The sequence below is a fragment of the Moschus berezovskii genome, chromosome 10 (assembly GCF_049115385.1).
Source record: "Moschus berezovskii isolate FMDL1 chromosome 10, NW_MosBer_1.0, whole genome shotgun sequence".
Lineage (NCBI taxonomy): Eukaryota > Metazoa > Chordata > Mammalia > Artiodactyla > Moschidae > Moschus > Moschus berezovskii.
Genome location: NC_142469.1, coordinates 18,361,334 through 18,384,900, shown reverse-complemented (window position 1 = coordinate 18,384,900; position 23,567 = coordinate 18,361,334). Strand labels below are relative to the sequence as shown.

The 23,567-nt window shown below is 38.1% G+C and overlaps 1 pseudogene; it reads left to right on the top strand.

Moving 5' to 3' along the window:
• The first annotated feature begins 20,454 nt into the window (after positions 1–20,454).
• On the top strand, positions 20,455–21,991 carry LOC129561156 (N-lysine methyltransferase SMYD2 pseudogene; annotated as a pseudogene).
• Positions 21,992–23,567: the final 1,576 nt, after the last annotated feature.

Sequence of the window (23,567 nt, the reverse complement as noted above, 5' to 3'; positions counted from 1 at the left end):
ACACAAAAAAGGAGATATGGAACTAGCCAGAATGGGTTTTCTAATTTTAATATGGTATTTGGATGGTTTTTCATGGTGAATGAATGAAGTTTTCCACGTGTGATGCTAATTCTTTTCCTAGACTCTGAGAAAGATGAACAGATCAGTGGGCATGTTCCATGGACAAGAGCACCATGGATGTGATGCATGAGACTGCTCTGCCTTGAGTGGGCTTGTGTCTCCTCATTTGGGCAGTTGGACATATGACATGATAGAGTCTGGAGTATTGGACTCCACTCACTTTTTTGGGGACCTTTGGCCCCTCTGACATTTTCTTGTGTCTCAAAATAATGCTTAATATACTTAGTTAAAACCCTGCTCCTGGGAGAAGGAAATGTCAACCCACTCCAGTACTCTTGCCTGGAGAAGCCCATAGACAGAGGAGCCCGGGAGCTATGTTCCATGGGGTCGCAAAGAGTCAGACACTAAGCCTGAAGAGACTGCACAGCACAGCAAAACCCTGCTCTGCCACTACCTAGGTCAGTTAACAGAGGCTAAACGTATAGTGAATGTCTACATTGATAGAAATATTTCTATATATTCTGACTAATATAGCTTCATACTTTAGGACTTTAACACAGAATCCATATCCTAGGCAGTATTTCCACAGAATTCCTATATCAAAGGTGGTTACAAAATGTAGGAATCAGAAAGTAGGGAGGTCTTAAATAATTAAAGGATTCACCTCTAAGCCCTTCTCTACCATGGTTTAAAGTTTTAAACTCAGGAACTATCATGGAAGAGATCATTTGAGTTTTTATTTTAATATTTTTTTCATGAATTTTATAAGCCATATATATTTTTTTAGTTTATTTATTTTAATTGGAGGCTAATTACTTTACATTATTGTATTGGTTTTGCCATACATTGACATGAATCTTCCCCAGGTGTATAATAAGCTTTAATACCATATTTTGTGTGTGTGTGTGTATTAGTTGTTCAGTCATGTCCCACTCTTTGTGACCCCATGGACTCTAGCCAGTCAGGCTCCTCTGTCCATGGAATGCTCCAGGCAAGAATACTGAATGGATTGCCATTCTCTTCTCCAGGGTATCTTCCCTACCCAGGGGTTGAACCCAGGCCTCGTGTACTAGAAGCAGATTTGTTACCATCTGAGCCACCAGGGAAGGATTTAATACCACATTTTAAACAACTGAATTAAATTCACATAGTAATTCTACAAAAATGATATATCTTTGCTTTTTCTACCTTTCAATGAGGATTTATTACTTTGCATGCATTTCTATTGTAATTTGAACCAAATCTACTCATCTAAAAGATGATGGAAAACTAATATTAACCTTACTTTAAGAGGATTTGGCTTTTCCTGATGGCTCAGATAGTAAAGAATCTGCCTGCAATGCAGGAGACCTGTGTTCAATCCCTGGGTAGGGAAGATCCCCTGGAGAAGAGAATGGCTACCCAATCCAGTCTTCTTGCCTGGAGAATTCCATGGACAGAGGAACCTGGAAGGCTACAGTCCATGGGCTTGCAAAGAGTCAGACATGACTGAGCGACTAACACTTACACATTCACTTAAGAGGATTTAGGTGTAGTACTTCCAGTAGCCTTACCAAGTGGTTTTATGATTTCATGTTCTTCTGTTTCTTGCAACTGGATTGAAACAAAAGAACATCATTTTGTGCTTTAATAAATAAATAACTCAAAAAGATCCATGCACCCCAATGTTTATAGCAGCATTATTCACAATTGTCAGGATATGGAAGCAACTTAAGTGTCCATCAATAGATTAATTGATATATGTGTGTGTGTGTGTGTGTGTATGCACACTCAGTCATGTCTGACTCTTTGTGTCCTCATGGACTGTAGCCTTCAAGGATCCTCTGTCCATGGAATTTTCCAGGCAAAAATACTGGAGTGGGTTGCCATTTCCTTCTCCAGGGGATATTCATGACATAAGGATCAAACCTCTGTCTCTTGTGTCTCCTGTATTGGCAGGCAGGTTCTTTACCACTGGTTCCACCTGGGAAGCCATATATATATATATATATAATAGCCATAAATATATATGGCTTCATATATATGAATACTGCTGCTGCTGCTGCTAAGTCACTTCAGTCGTGTCCGACTCTGTGTGACCCCATAGACGGAAGCCCACCAGGCTCCCCCATCCCTGGGATTCTCCAGGCAAGAACACTGGAGTGGGTTGCCATTTCCTTCTCCAATATGAATACTACTCCACCACAAAAAAGGAATGGAATTTTGCCATTCACATCAACATAGACAGACTGGGAAGGTTTTATGCTAAGTGAAATAAGTCAGACAGAGACAGACAAATACCGAATAATATCACTTATATGTGGAATCTAAAAATACAGCAAACTGGTGAATATAACAAAAATGCAGAATCACAGACAGAGAACAAACTAGAGGTTACCAGTGGAGAGAGGGAAAGTGGAAGGGGTAACATAGAGGTAGGGAATAAGTAGTAAAAATTAATAGGTATAAAATAAGCTATAAGGCTATATTGTACAGTAGGAGAAATATAGCTAATATTTCATAATAACTATAAATGGAGCTATAATAACATATATTATAGCATAACTTATATAAAATATATTTATAATAACTGTGAATATAACCTTTAAAATAGTGAATCACTGTATTGTACTCTGTAGCTTATATAATATTGTACATCAACTATAAATCTTAAAACTGAACATTGTTTTATGCTATTTTTGTAGCTAAACAGTATAGAAAATGTGTGAGAAAATGATTTATTGATTAGCCTGTATGTCCTAAATATAGCATATTTTATTTAAAACTTATAACAATCATTCAAGAAACATCATTATTCCTATTGCAAAGCAAGAAAATAAGATGAAGAGGTTAAGCAACCAGTCCAATTCAGACAGTGGTTAGCAACTGAATGTGGATTTCTGAGTCATCGTCTCTGAATTCTGACTTCAAGCCCAGGTGCTAGCCGCTGTACTGGTCTGCCTCCTGAAGATCCCATTTATCAAAATGAAGATGGGAACCAGAGTGATGCTACCTGTCAGGTATTCAGTATGTCAATTCCTCTTAAATCAGAATTTCCTTGTAGATTTTGAGACCTGTATATAGCACTGTCTATAACCTGTCAGGATATGATTAGAAAGCCTTATGCACTGGCAATAAGACTTCTCTGTTACTCTTCTTTCTGCTGATTCAGAATAGTACATAGACTTAAATAGCAAGAGTAACTGAATTAGATGTGTGTGTCAGAGACATTTCAAAGAATAAAATAAAATATGCATTTAGGAAAAAAGAGTTATGTCCTTACTTGGAATTTTATATATTCCAAATAAACAATTTATCTTCTATGAAATTATTTCCATTCTACTAAGTCTTTAAAGTCTGCTTTTAATTATTGCATTTTATTAACGAAATGCTATTCCTTTCTTTGAAAAAAAGAATTCTGTTGTTTCCACTTCAGTAATCCACAATCTTCCATAGTCGCGCATAGCAAACATCTGGTATTTCTAAATGAAATATCAGAAACTCCCTGAATCATAGTCTGAAGAACAAATTAAAATATCAAGTGCTGTATAATGATGTACTTCACAGAAAAAGAACATAAAACTCCTGCTCAAGAAAACAAAGATCATGAACAATGCCTACATTATTAATTCTGTGTGGAAAGGATCCTTTATGGCATTAAAGGCCTGCTTGTTCTCCCATTGATGCACATGTGTAACTTCCTTTAGAGAAACTGACAATGAGCCCCTTAAGATGCTTACGCACTCATCCTCCAGGGTATGTGATGCAAATTAGAGCGCCAAGCTAAGACTCCAATCACTTACCACTGTCACATGGTCCTCATCAACATCTAAGCGCCTGTTGCAACCTTACTTGTCGGGAATTGAGAAAAATAACAGATTCCTCTATGTTCCCCAGATCTTTTGCTTTTTTCTTTTTTTTTTAACAAAACAGGCAAACTTTCTTAGTTCCTTCTCCAAACATACACACTCTAATCCTATAAAACACAATCAAACTTGATGAATACATTAGTCAGTAAAGATCCATAGAATCCCTGTCTTGGCGCCTAATAATTACATTTTAAATGCAAATAATGCAAGAACTCTTTGTTCAAGAAACACATTTTCTTGACTAAGGAGATAACCAGAGTCCCACAGAGCACACCTGTTCCACCAGTCTACACATATATTGACCACAAGCCAATAGTAAAAAGTCAACCCTTGCCCACCTGGGTCCTGCTCTTCACTGTGCCTGCTCCGTCTTCTTCTGGATCACCCACTGGCCTTCAGAGGCCTGCCCAACTGTCCTTTCCCTTGGACACCACAACCCGTCCCCCTTCCTGTTTCCAATGAGTAGGTTGTTTGTTACTCTCCATTTCTCGCTACACAGCCACTCTGTCAACTCATGGATTCTTCCATGGGTGGTATTTCTGGGATTGGATCTGTGGTCTCTCTGGCCACAGAAAGTGGTGTTGATGGTCCCCCTGGAAATTTAAACCACAACCCAGGCTCCAACCCCAAAATGCAGGGTCCAACCTCAGTCTAGTTTCTGGCCCTCTTCACTTAACACCTATCCAGTAACTGAGCAGAGCCACACTTGGACATGAAGGATCTTTACAGAACTTCAATACAGTATACCATTGTAACAGAGTATGAGAAAAGCCGTTCCTGTTTGATGGCAAAATGAAACTACTTTTATCAAAGTTATGCACATTGACACTCTAATTATTAAGAATGTAGGTGTTGGTCTCTAGTCAGGCACTTAGCTTAAGCACCTAATAAAAATGTCTTTATGCTTCCATCTTGATTAATCTTTCTACAACCAGGGACATTCATTTCTGCTTCTTTTCACAGCCTGACAGTCCCTGAACCTCTCTTACTTTTCACACCTTTTCTTTTGCCATTCTCTCTCCTGTAAAATCACCAAGGTTTGCGGACAGTGGAGAAACAGAAATATCTTGTCCTCAGACCTTCCCCAGATGCTTCACTCGCTCAGAGAGTTTTTGTCCATGTTTTTTGATTCACCCAAATTCCGTGAGTCCCAGCTGCTTGTGCTCCTGTGCAGCATAATCTTATGATTTTTTTTGTTTTCTCAGCCTGAGGAAAGTGCTCAGCTGCCTATATTGGTTTGATTGGGACCTGGTGGTCTAGAGAAATTCTTTGCTTATTCTTAAACCAATTCCTCTAGGGTGTTTGGTAGCAAGAGTTTCCAACATGGCTCTAAGAGCTTAGTTAGGTAGAGAGTAAGAGGTAACCACAAGTAAGTGTGAGAGGTTGGCATTTGCATATGAAGCTGCTGAAACTGGGCAAAGCTGGACTGCTACTACTATTTTTTTTTTTAATTTAATGTACATGTGTTCTGGTTCTATAAATATACTATGTTACTTTTGTTTGAAATTTTCTTTAAAATTGAAGACCTTAGAAGGAATTTGAAGTGAAATATTCGACCACTAGAAATCTTGTGATTGGTTTAAATTCAAAAGCATAAGCAGAAAGACTGTTCGTAGTTAATGTGTTTGTGCTTTCCATAAGTTGAAGTACATTTTCTAAAAGAATTTATATGTTCTTCTAACATCTTATTAAATGCTTGAGTGAGCAACAAATCAAGTTTTCTGTTTAAGACACCTAAGGAAAATAGAACTCTGCTAATCATTGCCATATTTGAGAATTTGTAAAATTTGAACTTCAGTTACAGTAATGATTATATTTTTCAAAGTACTATTTAATGAAAATTTTCCATATATTTTGATTTTTCTGATGAATTATTTGATCTGTTTCAATGTGGTTTGAAATTGGAAGAAATAGAGAATAGTTGTAATAAAATAAATGGAAACAACACAGTGGTGTATGGTAATTGAAATTTAAGTGTATCCATGCCTTGGATAGATGTTTAAATGTTTTGTAATGTTTACATTTTTTTTTTTTGTATTTCATTATTTGCGTTTGTATGCAATTTTATATCTTTGATGGATTTTCACAAGCTCATTTCACCTCACCTCTTAACAAATTTGTGAAGTAGATGGGGTAGGTATTTTTAATTCCATTTTGCAGATGAAGAAACTGAAGTCAGAGAGGCTATATATCTTTGTATTAAGGTGTATAAATTATGCCCACAGGCAGTATTCTTTCATTCAACAAACAGTCCTTGTGTGTTGTTGCTAAGTTCCTGTCACTCTTCTAAGCAATCAGGATATGGCAATGAATCTATGTCTCCTAACTCTTATTCTACTGCTTTATCAGCTGCATAACATGGGCTCTCTACTTTGGTGGTTTAGTTACTAAGTCATGTCCGACTCTTATGACCCCATGGACTGTAGCTGGTAAGGCTCCTCCATCCATAGGATTTTGCAGGCAAGAGTACTGGAATGGGCTGCCATTTCCTTCTCCAGGGGTTCTACCTGGCCCAGGGATCAAACCCAGGTCTCCTGCACTGGAGGCAGATTCTTTACCAACTGAGCTACCAGGGAAGCAAAGCAATTTTTTAAAGATTACTTTTGGGTTTCCCTGGTGGCTCAGAGGTTAAAGCATCTGCTGCAGTTTTGGAGACTGTGTTCAATCCCTGGGTCGGGAAGATCCCCTGGAGAAGGAAATGGCAACCCCCTCCAGTATCCTTGTCTGGAGAATCCCATGGACAGAGGAGCCTGGTGGGCTACAGTCCACGGTATCGCAAAGAGTCGGACATGACTGAGCGACCTCACTTTCACTTTAGCAAAGTAAATTTTTTTAAAGATTTTAATGTAAACTATGATTTTTAAATTTCATTCCAGACTTTATTGGAGTTTTTATAGAAAGTTGGTTAAAAAAGAAAAAAACATAGTGATGATGGGCATTTTGCTCTCTTTTAAATATCCAGTTACAGCCCAACATCACATCAGGAAAATTAAGATTCTATTTGCCTTTCTATGTCTGATATTTTACTAAGCATAATATACTCTAGGTGCATCCAAGTCATTACAAATACCAGAGTTTCATTGTTTTTATAGTTGAGTAATATTCCATCGTATAAATCTATATACCTCAGCTTCTTTTTCCATACTTCAATTTTTAAAAATAAATGTAAAAAATTTAAAAAGAAAAAAGTTAAAAAGAAGCTAATCTCCAAAGCATAAAAACAAACAAAAAAATCTGAAAATGCTTGAAAACCACTATAGTTACGTCAACTGGCTGGGAGATGACAAGTTAATTTCAACTCACTGAACTACTTTACTGAGAAGTACTGATACTTTCAAATCATGTGTTCTTCCTTCATGTTGCAGTGGTCAGCTAGGTAAGTTGTGTGAAGACTACTGAATGCTGAGACAGCTTGGGCAGCCAGGAATGATGTTTAGAGGGTCATATACACTTCTTCCAGGTAAATGTCATCTAAGTCTTTACAATATAAACACCCAGAGAGGATTATTGCTAGTGTTTAGTAATTGGTACTAAAGCTAATTTGATTATTTGAGCCTTAGATACCTTATTAGTACAGTGATCATCTAATTTATTGCCCAAACTGGGAAACTTGAAGATGAAATTTGGAGTTGTTAATAATTATGCTTTTTCAAGAGGCACAAACTGGGACTATCCTACGTCAACTAGGACTAATCCTCACCCTTGTTATGCAGCAGTCTCTTGATCAGCAGAACACTAAAGTATATCATCTTTCCTATTTTTAAATGTTTCAGTATAACAATTATTTCAAAATCTGACCTTCATTTTCAAAGGCACTAAATAGATAAACTTATTTCAGGGATTTCTAAATATACTACTTCCCTCCTCCAATTAAACAAGAAATTGTTGGACTAAATCAATAAGAAGCTTCTGGTTGCCAGAAACAGAAAATCCAATTCAAACTTGCTTATTCAATAAATAGAACTTAACAGTTTCCATTCCTAAAAGATTCAAAGACAGAGCTGGCCCAGGTACAGGTTAATTCAGTGACCCAAAAGGACACTGAAGACCTGATTTTGTTCTGTCTCTTCATTCTACCCTTCTTAATGTAAGCTTCATTACAGGCAAGTATTTATGATTCCCAAATCGTTTCTATCAATTCTACATACTTCTGTATTAGTATCACACAGGAAAGAGTGTCTTTGTCTCAGCATTCACAGAGAAAAGTCATTGATTTCAGTGTTTATTCTGGGTAAGTTTATATGATCGTCTGGGAACCAGTTTCTGTATTCAGGTTAGTGGGTGCTGACTGGTCATGTGTTTATGTTTGCAATCAATGGTGAGGCCAGATTCTCAGGAACCCAGATGAAAATGGAGAGCCACTAGTCAGAAATGGTCAAAGACTGGGTGGTAGGGGATGAGGAAATGTGGTGGTTGAAGTGGGAGTAGTGGGGAGACAGGGCAGATATAAAAGCTGAGAAGATGATAAAAAAGGACTACTACCCAAACATCAAGAAATCTCTCTAGGGTACTGACAATGGAAATTGTGAGTAGGGACAGATATGTGAGATAGTAAAGAAACTAAAGCTGCAGTAAATGAATTAAGTCAGACTTTATGGGAGAGATTGGAATCTGGGCTGTTTCTTCCATCTCTGTTTTGGGTGATTGACAGGATGGTACTATTCACAGAGATGGAACTTCAGCAAAAGGAGTGTATAAGAGGAGAGGCTGCTGAATTGGGGACATGTTGAGCTTGAATTGACTTTGACTTGAACTTCACAAATAGGCTCTCCAGTGGGTTCTTTTACTTTTGTTTTTCTGTTAGAGCCTACTAGTTGCTTACTCAATATCTGTATTCCAATCTCTCCTGTACTGTCAAGGCAACCAATCTACCTGGTTAGAGACATAAATTTTCCAATATCGACTGCTGACAGAGGTGACCAATGAGATGTAAGAAGAAGCTCCTGAAATTTAGAAAGGTTCTTTATATGTCTGGACTTGGCTGGCAATTGTACTTTGGGATTTTGCCCCTTCTTTTGCCTCTTTCATCATAAATTAAATGGTACACATATGAATAAAAACCTGAAGCTTTGGGGATACATCTGAGATATAAATTATTCATATTTCAGTACAAGTTAACCTGTATCTACAAAACAATATATGCAATAACAGCCTGGAGCAGTTTGAAGGATATAGGAGTGATAAAATATAGTCTCCACCAACAATATGTTAGTATAGAGGAAAGAGTAGTTGTAAAATAAACATTCAAATTATTATAATGAAATATAATTATAAAATATTATAATGAGAGTGATGTCTGACTCTCTGCAACCCCATGGACTATAGTCTGCCAGGTTCCCCTGTCCATGGGATTCTTCAGGCAAAAACACTGTAGTGTGTAGCCATTTCCTTCTCCAGGGAATCTTCCTGACCCAGGGATCAAACCTGGGTCTCTTGCATTGCAAGAAGATTCTTTACCATCTGAACCACCAGGAAAGCCCAAATCATTATAATGAAGGACATGTTATGGGCTCTGAGCAGGGAGACTTCAAAGATAAGATAATATTGTGTTGTGAGTTCTGTGGCATGTGAGATGGTGCTTGAAGGAGGGTGAGCCAATTTTTAACTGGCAGTTGTGAGAAAGGGTATTTGAACTGGAAGACACAACTTAATTAATATGGGAGGTTTTAAAGGAATAGTCAATTACCTACTTTATTTAAAGGCAAATTCTCAGAGCTCGTTGCAAACAGTAGGAAATTAAGTTTATGAATATTTGAGACCCATTTGATATAAACACAGTCAAAAGATTACTTTTTTTTTTAACTGAACCGATCGGGTTTTGAGGACCCATGTGACCTGATTGTCTGATTATTTAAGCATTAACCGGGTATATTACCCTTTTTTTAATTTCACTGATGATCTCAAATCTGAGTTTATGAAATCAGTAACATTAAACTCCTACTAACTTATTTTAATGTTTGCCTGTGCACTGGTTTCTCAATCTGTAAAATATGAAACACTGTGTTTCTCAGTTACATGTGGTAAATTAGTTAGTGAAACAGCCACCTTTGAGATTCTTGAAGGAGAAATTTTGTATTTTATGTCTCAGTATTAGTATACTGTGAAACACTTTCCTCAAAGAAGGCTCATGTAAAACAAATTGAAATAGAATTGTAAAACTAAATATTAAGCCATATGACACCTTCTCAGAGAAACTGAAACATAGATGTATTTCCCCCTAATTTTAGTCTGATCCTTCAGTCATTCAAAATGTGACCCAGCCATGCCAGACCAAAACATAATTTCCTTCAAATGGAATGTTGAATAAGACTGTGACATTAAGACTGTTTGTGGCCACGGTGCATGAACCAAGATTAAAAAATGCACATTTCATGCCAGCGATTTAGATTTCTTGTCATATTTGGTAATTCAACTTCTATATATATGTGTATACACATATAGATAGATACACATATACATAGGTAAAACTTTTTTAAATTAGTAAAATAGTATTGATCATTTCAAGTATTAAAAGAATCAGTGGATTTACTATCTCAAGAAAAGAAAAACTTAGAAATGTTTTCAGGAACCAGAAGTTTGAAATGAATATTTAAGAGCTATGACCAACCTAGAGAGCATATTAAAAAGCAGAGACATTACTTTGCCAACAAAGTTTCATCTAGTTAAAGCTATGGCTTTTCCAGTAGTCATGTATGGATGTGAGAGTTGGACTATAAAAAAAAGCTGAGCGCCGAAGAATTTATGTTTTTGAACTGTGGTGTTGGAGAAGACTCTTGAGAGTCCCTTGCACTACAAGGAGATCCAACCAGTCCATCCTAAAGGAGATCAGTCCTGATCTGATGCTGAAGCTGAAACTCCAAATACTTTGGCCACCTGATGCAAAGAACTGACTCATTTGAAAACACCCTGATGCTGGGAAGGATTGAAGGTAGGAAGAGAAGGGGACGACAGAGGATGAGATGGTTGGATGGCATCACCCATTCAATGGATATGAGTCTGAGCAAGCTCTGGGAGTCGGTGATGGACAAGGAAGCCTGGCATGCTGCAGTCCATGGGGTCGCAGGACACGACTGAGTGAACTGAAATGACAGAACTTCACTTGTGTTCCAGCGGTTGAGAATCCACCTGCCAATGCAGGGGACACGGATTTGATCCCTGGCTCAGGAAAATCCCACATGGTGTGGGGGGCAACTAAGCCTGTGCACCACAAATACTGAAGGCCATGTGCCCTCGGGTCAATGCTCCACATCAAAAGAAGCCACTGCAATCAGAAGCCTGTGTACTGCAACTGGCTTCCCAGGTAACACTAGTGGTAAGGGACCCACCTGCCAATGCCGGAGAAATGAGAGATGCAGGTTCGATCCCTGAGTTGGGGAAGATTCCCTGGAGGAGGGCATGGCAGTCCACTCCAGTGTTTTTGCCTCGAGAATCCCATGGACAGAGGAGCCTGGCAGGCTACAGTCCATAGCGTTGCAAAGAGTTGAACATGACTGAGCGACTTAGCATGCACAGCTCCATGCTCATCATAGCCAGAGTAAGCCCACATGCAGCAATGAAGAGCCACTGCAACCAAAAAGTAAGTTACAATTTTTTAAAAATAAGAAAAAAAAAGAGTAAATGATAGATAAAAATAATTCAAGACGGATAATATGTACTTCACACATACAATCACACACAGAAAAAAACACAGACCCACATCACATGATCTTTTGGTGTCTCCCATAACTTTTGTCAAAATTGTCATTCCATTCAGAGATACTTATAAAAGTTTCTAACTCATAGCATACTGTTTTTCAGGTCAAAATAGCAACTAGTATTCAAGTAGTATTTTACATAGTATTTTGACATTCAGTCTTTGGTTCTGATCATGACCTTGTGAATTAGACATTATGAATAATGCGTCTCCTTTTTATATAGGAAGAAACTAATTTGGAGAAGATAAGAAACTGCCCTTAGACTGCACAGGAAACAAGCTAGTTTCTAATGTCTCTTTGATGGCTCTTTCTACTGCAACATAATAGTTGCCTTTTATTGTTTTGAATACACTTTTAAAGCCTCTTACAGACCAGTCACTGGCAAACAAGGAATCAGACAAATGTTGTAAACCTTATGGGAACAGCTCAGTCAAAAATTTGACTCTCCTCAGGAAAATATAATTATTACCCTACTTTTCATGATGAAGATGTGGTTCTAAAATTTTTCCTAGACCTTCTTCTATGAATATCAATAACAGAGCTAAATGTCAATGACCCTACAATACTAGGTTTATGCTTTAAATCCAAGATGGAATGCAAAGCAGATGGGATGCCACGTACCCAAGACAGTTTGATCCATTTCCCGAATCAGCAGCCCTCAAAATGCCTCATTACCAACCCATTTGCAAGGTTCCCCCAGACATGACAACTCAGGAAACCCAAAACCCCAACCAACTTGGATGGGATTTCTAGGTCAAACCCTGAATCCTCTCCTTATTTTCTGTGCCATCACAAAATACACAAAACTTGTCTGAGTCTTTTTTATGATACAAGCATAGAACCATTTCAAAGCTATCCCAAATGGCATTCCACATGGTAACTTGAGTGGAGTGAAATAGATGGTAGAGAAATTATTCATACCTCAAAGAGCAAACTAAAGACCTCCTACCCTGCAATTTTGGCTGAACTTACGGTCCTACAGAAAGAGCTGCATTCAGGAGCTTGTGTGGTCCCACCCTGGCAGGGTTTGACCAGAAGTAAAGCAATGCATGAGGCACAGAAGACAAGCTTATAGAACTGCAACCATGATACCAACACAGCAGCCAATATCCACCCCTTTCTGTTGTAATGCATGCTTTTTTAAATGTAGTGATTTGTTCTTGGCCAAAATGTAACAAAGCATGTTCTTTCATTCTTGAGTTTTTCATTCAGAACACTGTGTCCTAAAGGAGAATAATTTCCACCCTGAAAAATAATTGGGTGTGGCCATGCGAATGAAAGAAAATCATTTAAATCTCTTGTCGTCTACTCATAAATTAACAGGGCTTAAATACGTGGCATTAAAAAGTAACAGGACAAGAACAGTCAGTACACAACGGAAGAAATATAAACAGCCAACTGTATTAGTAGCCAAAGAAATCAAACCAATAATCAAACAGTATTTTCACCTATTGTATTGGCAAAGAGTTTAACATAATTTAAAATATCTAGTATTCTTTAGGATATGAGAAAACGGATTCCTATTAACTGATATAAAAGTGTAGATTGATCACACGTGTCTGGAAAGTAACATGGAAATTAATTGAAAAGATTTAATACACACATGGAAGAACTCTGAGTTAAAGAATATGATTTATTTTTACATTATCCATTAGAAAGCTTGTAAGGGTTTATACTTCAATCAGAACAGAATGCTGACTGATTAGACGACTGTTCTTTGGTCAGGGCCATGAGGTCACAAAGAGACATGACTGAGTGACTAGGCATGCTTATGCTGTACTAGTTTTAAAATACTTTGATTATCACCCCGATGTGAATCTGCCAGCACTCATTTGAATGTATCCCCCATACTAGATGTTAGTCCATTTTTTAAAAATAAGTGATGTGGTAGGATCTAAATAGTATCACTATGATTTATTTTTCATGATGTATTTGTTGGTAAGATTGAAAATGTTTTCACATACTTAGCACGGTATTTTTTATGGAGAACGGAGGACTTTTTATACTCCCCTTTTCTGTTAGAGGATGTATAGTAAGTAAAGGTAGGCTTTGGGAAAGATATGATTTAATTTTTTATTCTTTGGATGTGACAAACTGGTGAATGCACCAAATAAGAAAATCATAATTAATGAACCACTACCTGCACCAAAATGGGTTGTTATGGTCTTAGATGTTTTAAAATATTCCAAGTAGTTTTACTATTGGTTTTATCGTACGAGCTGTTTTTAAACAAGACTTCTCTTGTTAATTAGTCTGTCCTTGGCTCAAATGAACAGCAGTCTGGAACACACCTCAGCCAACATGGGAAGCAGAAGGGAGAAATCAAAACAGGATGATAAAATTCACACCAATTAATTCACGAAATCAAAAATGTCCACATGGAAGATAAAATGCCATCTTCTCATTCTACAGCTTTAGCCTTTCACTCAAATAGCAGGATGCAAATTCTCATATTTCAAGATTCATATATTCCATAACTTAAGACAGACAAATTACCAAATGACAGTTTCGTAACATAGTTCCCATTGTCCGCTTCTAGCTAAAAATGAACTCAAATTAGGCAAATTTATGTTATATATCTGGAAGATAACTAAGTTTTCAGGAATCTTGAAAATAAGTTTCCAGCATGAAAATGGAAAATAGGTTGAAGGATATTAATAAATGTTAATAAAACTTGATAAGTATGAAAGTAGAGGAAAATTACATGGGAAACTTTTTGCTCTGGAAAACAGCTTGACAAACTTCTCCCTTAAAACTCCATAGATGATTTCCATATTCACATCTGTATTTGTCATGCCAGAGAAGAACTAAAGGGAGGAAGAAAAGGAATGTCAGTGGCTGGCAAGGAACAGGAAAGCCTGCTGTGCTTCAGGAATTCAGGTTTTACATCATACATTGTCAAGATGCTACTCATACCAAAAACAGATCACTGTCTTCCCCTTAATTACCTGTGTATACTATCATGGAAAGATTTTCACAATTAAACTTAGGGCTTCTTTTCAGCATTCTTTCAGTATATTTGACAAATTTACAACCAATGTGTTTCAGACAGAACTGCTTAGAAAAGCATGCCATATTTTCCACCTATTCATTGATTTCTAGCAACTTAGATTTGTGCCTTAATTTCTTAATAACATCTAACAAACAGTGGAAGTGACACATTCAAGGGATTAGATCTGATGGACTGATGTCTGAGGCCTTACAAATAGCTGAGAAAACAAGAGAAGTGAAAGGCAAAGGAAAAAAGGTAAGATATCCCCATTTGAATGCAGAGTTCCAAAGAATAGCAAGAAGAGATAAGAAAGCCTTCCTCAGTGATCAACACAAAGAAATAGAGGAAAACAATAGACTGAGAAAGAGTAGAGATCTTTCCAAGAAAACTAGAGATACCAAGGGAAACTTTCATGCAGAGATGGGCACAATAAAGGACAGAAGTGGTATGAACCTAACAGAAGCAGAAGATACTAAGAAGAGGTGTCAAGAATACACAGAAGAACTGTACAAAAAGGATCTTCATGACCCAGATAACCACAATGGTGTGATCACTCGCCTAGAGCCAGACATCCTGGAATGTGAAGTCAAATGGGCCTTAGGAAGCATCACTATGAACAAAGCTAGTGGAGGTGATGGAATCCCAGTTGAGCTATTTCAAATCCTCAAATGATGATGCTGTGAAAGTGTTGTACTCAATATGCCAGCAAATTTGGAAAACTCAGCGGTGGCCACAGGACTGGAAAAGGTCAGTTTTCATTCCAATCCCAAAGAAAGCAATGCCAAAATATGTTCAAACTGCTGCACAATTGCACTCATCTCACATGCTAAGTAATGCTCAAAATTCTCCAAGCCAGGCTTTAACAGTATGTGAACCATGAACTTCCAGATGTTCAAGTTGGGTTAACAAAGGCAGAGGAACAGGAGATTAAACTGCCAACATCCACTGGGTCATCAAAAAAACAAGAGAGTTCCAGAAAAGCATCTACTTCTGCTTTATTGACCACGCCAAAGCCTTTGACTGCATAGATCACAACAGACTGTGGAAAATTCTTAAAGAGATGAGAATACCAGATCACCTGACCTGCCTCCTGAAAAATCTGTATGCAGGTCAAGAAGCAATAGGTAGAACTGGACGAGGAACAACAGACTGGTTCCAAATTGGGCAAAGAGTACATCAAGGCTGTATATTGTCACTCTGCTTACTTAACTATATGCAGAATACAGCACTCTTTTCAGGGAGTCTGTCACCAATTTGGAGATGTCCATAACTACAAGCACAGAAAGTACCATAGAGAAGAGAAAGAGTTAACATCTACTCTCTAGGAAATATTCAAGGTCTATTTGAATATGTCTTCAGTCCTAGATTGTTAAAGTCTACAGCTGTGGGACTAAAAGTAGTATATTCAGTATGATAGAATGTCCAGTAAGGCATGATGATACCTGCTTGAAGAGAAATAATTTTCAAGCCATTGTACCTTGAATAATTTAAAGGTAAGCACTATTGACATACCTGTCAGACTGAATAAACTCAGAATACAATATACATTGATGAGATCTTTGCTATCTATAAATATTAAATAAGCATTCAGTTTTAGACAGTTCTGGACTTTCTGACTATGGGCACTGTTCCTAATGATAGGCATACATAGTACCCTGTAGTATACAGAAAAAAAAAAAAAAGAATGAGGAAAGGAAAACCTATATTTTAGTCCCAGCTGATTAATTCTCTCTGAAAAGTTATCTATGGTTTCTGAACTGTCATTTACTTGAGATCTTAATCAAGAAAGTTGAGTGCCAAATAACTGATGCTTTTGAACTGTGGTGTTGGAGAAGACTCTTAAGCCCCTTGGACTGCAAGGTGATCAAACCAGTTAATCCTAAAGGACATCAATCCTGAATATTCATTGGAAGGACTGATGCTGAAGCTGAAACTCCAATATTTGGTCACCTGATATGAAGAACTAACTCATTGGAAAAGATCCTGATGCTGGGCAAGATTGAAGGCATGAGGCTAAGGTGACAACAGAAGATGAGATGGTTGGATGGTATCACCAACTCGATAGACATGAGTTTCAGCAAGCTCCAGGAGTTGGTGACAGACAGGGAGGCCTGGCATGCTGCAGTCCATGGGGTCGCAAAGAGTTGGACACGACTGAGTGACTGAACTAAACTAAACACAACATAGACCACAATACATTATAGTGGAAATAATGATTTGAGAATCAAAAATTGCTTAAGAGCAGAACTGACTTTCATGTTTATTTAAGGACTTTCCATGGAATAATGATTTTTAAATTAAGTTCTTATCTCCTGTATTATAGGATTTTCCTGGAAGAATTGCAGTTGGGAAAGTGGCCCCTTTCTTATGATTAAACTCAGTCCTTCACTGCTGCATGCTACAATCATTAAGGCTTGTAAAAATCCCTTTTGCAGAGCTGCAAGAAGGTTTTTTACATTATCTCCATCATAGTTTATGTACCTAAAGAACAAAGATAGAATCACTGTACTCATACAATTGCATGGTTCAGTGGAATTATGTTATTGAACTACTATTGCTAACAATGAAAGACATCTATTCTCAGTATTACTGTAAGAGCCAAGCTGGAAAGAAACTTTCAGATAATCTATGCAAACAAAATATTTGTCTTAAAATTAAGAGAAAATGATTGTTTCTATTATGATCTCTATATCACATAAAAACTACTTTGATAAAGTCTTCTATAAAAGGAAGTAAAAATATTTTTATGTTTCTTCAGTCTAACGCTCTCCCAGCTGAGCCATTTCTTCCACCTTATTTTTATATTTCTAAATGTTATATTTAGCTCTTACATAGTCTAATATATGGATCATTGTTCAAACATAATTTTTAATACAAATATTTTTATCATGAAGTAACTGTATAAGTTTTGTTCATTAATTTTTAGCACACTGAAGAACAAGAAAGAAAAAAAATTATAAAAACTAGAATATTACAAATGAAATGTTGCAAAACTTATTTAACTCTTTAAGTGCTTACTGAATTTATTCATTTCTCATTCTTTTGCAATAATAATGCTAAAGTAGATACATAGAATTTAAAATAACTAAGTTTAGGGAAAAAACTGGAAATAGATTAAGAGAAAATGATACTAAAAGGGTAACCAGTACTTTCGACAAGTCATGATAAAATATAAGACCTGGTTCTTAAATTCAAGGAACCAACTGTACTGGAAACCAGCACTTTTTTTTTTTTTTTCTCCTGTACACCTAGCTACAGTATGCTTCCCATTCACCCTTTGCAACGAGTAGTCGTGCCACTGAGTCCTGACCAATGAAAGTCGGGCCACAGAGATGTGCAACACTTCCACACCTGTCTTTCCTCTTCTGCTAACTGAATGGACCCTACTCTAGGACTTAAGGGAGGATAGACCAGCAAAATAGAAGGAGCCTGAGTTTTCAAATGACCATGAAAGTGGTTTACAAACAGAAACACATACATTAACTTTTGTGTGAGTAAGAAATAACTCCTATTGCATTAAGCCACTGACATTTTGGAGTTTAATGCTCAACATAACCAATTTAGTAAAGCAAAGAGAAACTTTAAAAAGCTAAAAACTTTACTTCAGTACACATATACATACATATAAACGCATGCATAACTGGAGAAATCTGAACAATCTCTGTGGATTTTACCCATGTCAAATTCTTGGCTTCCTTATTATGCTATAGTTACACAGGATGTTAACTTTGGGGGAATCTAAGTGGAAAAGTACAGAGACCTTCCTGTACATTTATTTGCAACATCCTGTATATCTATAATTATATCAGAGTAATTTAAAATTTTAAATATTTCCCTTGATTACAGGTAAAAATTGTTTCAAATATTTCAGTTCAGTTCAATCACTCAGTCGTGTCTGACTCTTTGCAACCCCATGAATCACAGCACACCAGGCCTCCCTGTCCATCACCAACTCCTGGCGTTCACTAAAACTCATGTCCATCGAGTCGGTGATGCCATACAGCCATCTCATTCTCTGTCATCCCCTTCTCCTCCTGCCTCCAATCCCTCCCAGCATCAGAGTCTTTTCCAGTGAGTCAACTCTTCGCATCAGGTGGCCAAAGTATTGGAGCTTCAGCTTTAGCATCAGTCCTTCCAATGAACACCCAGGACTGATCTCCTTTAAAATGGACTCGTTGAATCTCCTTGCAGTCCAAGGGACTCTCAAGAGTCTTCTCCAACACCACAGTTCAAAAGAATCAATTCTTTGGTGCTCAGCTTTCTTCACAGTCCAACTTTCACATCTATACATGATCACTGGAAAAACCATAGCCTTGATTAGATGGACCTTTGTTGGCAAAGTAATGTCTCTGCTTTTTAATATGCTATTTAGGGAAAGCCAAATTTGATTTTTCTTATTTGCTCACTGCTGCTGCTGCTGCTCCTAAGTCACTTCAGTTGTATCCGACTCTGTGTGACCCCATAGACAGAAGCCCACCAGGCTCCCCCATCCCTGGGATTCTCCAGGCAAGAACACTGGAGTGGGTTGCCATTTCCTACTCCAATGTGTGAAAGTGAAAAGTGAAAGTGAAGTCGCTCAGTCGTGTCCAACCCTTAGCGACCCCACGGACTGCAGCCTACCAGGCTCCTCCATCCATGGGATTTTCTAGGCAAGAGTACTGGAGTGGCTTGCCATTGCCTTCTCCGATTTGCTCACTATATGGGTACAAATGAGGTATTTATATCATTAAAAAAGTTGTAGAATATAGAAACTGTCAAAGTGAAGATTTTACATGTAATTCTTATAGTAACTTTTCACAAAAACTGGAAGACAGTATAAGTTGAAGCATTATTTGGTAAAGATAATTTGATAATGATCTAAAATGATATGATCCAAAAGCATAAGTGTCTATTTGATAACTAAATTTTAAACAAATAAAAAAAAAAGATAACAGGTCGGAGTTTCTCAAGCAGTTTTGATTTTGATTCATACTAGATAATGCTCATATCCACAACACACACCCATGTGTATCAGGTGCAGCTTCCCTCTACCACTCAGAAAGAAGATAATGGAACCAAGAGCATCAGAACAATGCAGTCATTAAACCAACCTTGACTTTGCTCTTACTTTTTAATATAAATTATTTGTCTTCTTCAGGACTTTCTTATTGTCAAAAATTAAATAGTAATACATTGTGGAAGAACTCTTTGCTAACTCTTTGTGGTTAGAAAGAATCCACTAGAGTGAGTTTCTTGGTCTGTCAGACAAAGCTAAGACCTATACCCTATGACTTTTTGACAAGTAGGCAAATCATATCATGCTGCCTGTAAAACTCAATGTCTCTGCCATCTCTTTACCAGAGAGGGTTCCACATGGCATCTACCTCACTGGCGATGTGATGCCTGTGATCACTAGAGCAGGAATTCCTCACTTTTATTGCAAGTGTATTAGTTGCTCAGTCATGTCCAACTCTTTACAACCCTATGGACTGTAGTCCACCAAGCTCTCTGTCCTTGGAATTCTCAAGGCAAGAATACTGGAGTGGGTAGCCATTTCCTTCTCCAGGGGATCTTCCCAACCCAGGGCTTCCATCCCAGTGTCCTGCAATGCAGGTGGATTTTTTTCCATCTGAGCCACCAGAGAAGAAGAAGCCACCTTTTACTGAAAGAGTTGTGCATTTTATCCTTGTGCTCTAGCAAAGCAAGAACTTACAAGGATGAGAAATTTCTTATTATAGGAAAGAGGTTCAAAGAATGAGACAGCTAAAAAAGAGCGACAAATATCTGCTACACAGCACATATATAGACTAACATTTAAAATAAGATGTTATTGGGGAGCTGCAGTTGCAGCTCCTCTGCACAAACTGAGATGCTGGGATGAGGTCTGGAGCACTTCTGCAGCCAGGGCAAGGCCCTACAATGCTTCCAGGTAGGGACTTTCTCCTCTCCTGCAGGCCTATGCCTCCATGCTCACGGTCAATGAGTAGGGCAACCACTGTGAGTTCTGCTTCACCATGAAAGGAGGATTGTCCAAATGAGGAAGATGCAAGTGGGCATTTTACTGTAAGGTAACATGTGAGAAAGATGACCGGCTGATACACAAGCTGGAATGTTCTCCCATGGTTGTTTTGGCGGAAAACTGGAATCCCTCAGAGACTGTAAGATTAATTGCAAGAATTCTGGCTATACATAAAATCCGCCCAGAAAGAACACCTTCAGAGAAATGGTTAGCCATGAAGGAGTTGGAGTCACATCTGGGTAAAGTAGATAATGAGAAGAAGGATTTGATTCAGAATGACCTTCCTGCTCTGTATCGCTTTCATTCCAAGCACCTTCAGTTCCCCAAAATGATATCCTGGTAGTACTCTTCATACAGGTTAACTGTCATGGATTTACAATCGAAGATGAAGAACTTTCTCATTTGGGATCAGCAATATTTGCTGAGAGTGCACTAATGTCATTCTGACCTGCAAGGGGACCCTGGCAGAAGTTAGAGAAATCCACCCGGGAGAGGAGATTTTTACCAGCTACGTTGACCTCCTGTACTCAAGAGGAGATATAAATGACTGGTTAAGAGATTTTTTTTTTTTTTAACTTGTAAGAGCAATGATGTACCAACAAAGACAAGGATAAGGCCAAGGTGGAAATCTGGAAGTTCACCTATCCCCCAGAGGCAGAGACAAGCTCAGATATGTTTGTGATGTATTGAGTTACGAAGGGCCAAGCACTACGCAAGTTCCCCCAGTGAGCTGCTGGAGATCTGCGAACTCAGCCAGGAGAAGAGCTGCATGTTTGAGGACAGTAACATGTGTAGGATGCACATGATGTGCCAAGCCATGGCATCTGCTTGTACATGCAGAACTGGGAGGCAGCCCTGCCATACAGACAGAAAATCACCCAGCCCTACAGTAAGCACTGTCCTCTGTATGCCCTCAGCCTCCATGCGGCTGAATTTAGGAAGACTGCAGGTGGGCCTGGGGAACAAAGCTTCTGGGGAGAGAGTCCTGAAGAAAGCCATTATCAACATGGAAGTTTGTGTGTGTGTGTTTAGTTGCTTAGTCATGTCCAACTATTTGCAACCCCGTGGACCATAGCCCTACAGGCTTCTCTGTCCATGGAATTTTCCAAGCAAGATTACTGGGGTGGGTTGCCATTTCCTACTCTAGGGGATCTCCCTGACTCAGGGATTGAACCCACGTCTCCTATGTCTCCTGCATTGGCAGGTGGGTTCTTCACCACTGCACCATCTGAGAAGTCCCAACAAAGAAGTAGCTGATGGCCGAGATAACCTGTACATTTCTGAGATCAAACAGGAACTGGAAAATCACTGACACTATGCCAACATTTTAGTTTTTATTTAAACCCTGATACAGAAACCTTCGAGGATTTGACATTTCAAATCATACACATCATGCCAACATTTCTGTAAACTCAATGGAATGGAAACATGACTTGCACAGATGGCTTACTTGGACTTTGGTCTTAATCTTTTACCTTAATATCAAATTATTATTTGAATGCTATTTTTTTCTGTAAGACATAATGGCATGGTTTCATATGTTATAATATACTTCAGACAGATTGAGTTTAAAAATGCAGTTATTTTTTCCTTCATGCCTAGTGTTTTGTTCTGGACAAACATGAATGATGAAAGAAAATTAAAAAGGTAGTAGTAAAAAATGAATAAATAAAATGTTATTTTTCTACTTGGCAGTTAAGAATTCTGGCAAGCATTGCCTCAGTCCAGGCTATGAAGGTCAACCTCACCCAAATAATAATTCATGTACCCCCAACACAGTGTGGTGTCATGAGAATGGAAGTGCATCTCTGTGACCATCCTCATCAAAAAACACAATCTCATTTAACAATGAGAAAAACATTAGTCAAGAGGCAAAATATCTGAAGAGCACTCTTCAAAACAAAATCATCAAAAATAGGCAAAGACTGAGACTCTGTCATAAAGCAGAGAAGGCAAAAGAGACATGATGACTAAATAAAACGTCCTGGAAGGGATCCTGGAACATAAAAGACATAGGAAAAAATTAGTGAACCCTAAATAAAATGTGGAGTACTTCTCAGACTTTTGGCTAAGATCAAATGTGAATAAAATAAGGAGTTCGGTTAAAAGTAATGTACCTGTAAGTTCTGAAGAACGGGTGCCGCAGGCTGTAAGAAAAAAATAGCCCAGACACTGAAGAAAAGTAACAGGCTTTAATAGAAGTGCGCTCTTGGGCAGAACCCACTGACCGCAAGAATGGCCACAAGTAGTTCTGCCCCGAACAAAGGCAGAGTGCGATTGTTATGTCTTCGGGGCAGGAAGTGACATCATATAACCTGGACCAGCCTAAATAAGGCAAAGCTCAGGAACGCAAGATTGTTAATGGTCAGCTAGTCAAGGTGGCTAGACCGGGTTGATTGCTCTGGAGGTCAGGAAGGAGTGTAGATCTCGGCAGAGGGTTATTACATCAGAGATTCCTCGGCGGTTTGGCAGGACTTTTTCCCTCCGGTGGGAGATGAAGAGGGGAAGAAAGAGCCAAGATGGCCACCGGGAAGGGGAAGCCAAGAAGGCCACCAGGGTCTGAACTTACAGTACCAATGTTAGCTTCTTAGTTGTGACACATGTACCGTAGCAATATAACATCAATAATAAGGGAAACTGGGCATGTGAAGGGTATAGGGGAACTCACTGTACTGTCTTTTCAACTTTTATGTAAATATAGAAAAAAAATCTATTATTAAAAAAGAATACTTTTGCACCAGCTGGTTAATGTTCTTGTGGACACTGGAGTGAAAATATTCCCCCATTTTCTCCCTCACTGTTCAGTAATGACTGGTAAAGTACTTTATGACAACAGTTTTACTCTTAAGTTTTTTAAGACATCATGATACCATTGTCATTTGTGGCTTCTTTCATTTTAACCAAGATTGATTCAAAGTATTTAAGCCTTGTAATTTTCTATTTCAACAGTGTCTCACAAATAATCACAAGCAACC